We start from the raw sequence: 226 nt of genomic DNA on the forward strand, positions 1-226 counted from the left end.
CGTGCTCAGTCACCCCGAAAGAGGGGCAGCGGGCCCAACTGGGGATCATTGGGAGCTGAAGAAGGACCTCAATGGGTACAGTACTCATTACATGGGGGGGGGGGGGGGGTCATGAAAGAAGGTGGGAAATGCTGTCCGTATATTACAGGAGTAGCCGATATATGGGGAGCAGTGATACAAAGGGTGCGGTATATTACCGGGCTACATGGTAGTATGGGGTGCGGTA

This window comes from Anomaloglossus baeobatrachus, chromosome 4, assembly GCF_048569485.1.
Source record: "Anomaloglossus baeobatrachus isolate aAnoBae1 chromosome 4, aAnoBae1.hap1, whole genome shotgun sequence".
Taxonomy (NCBI): Eukaryota; Metazoa; Chordata; class Amphibia; order Anura; family Aromobatidae; genus Anomaloglossus; species Anomaloglossus baeobatrachus.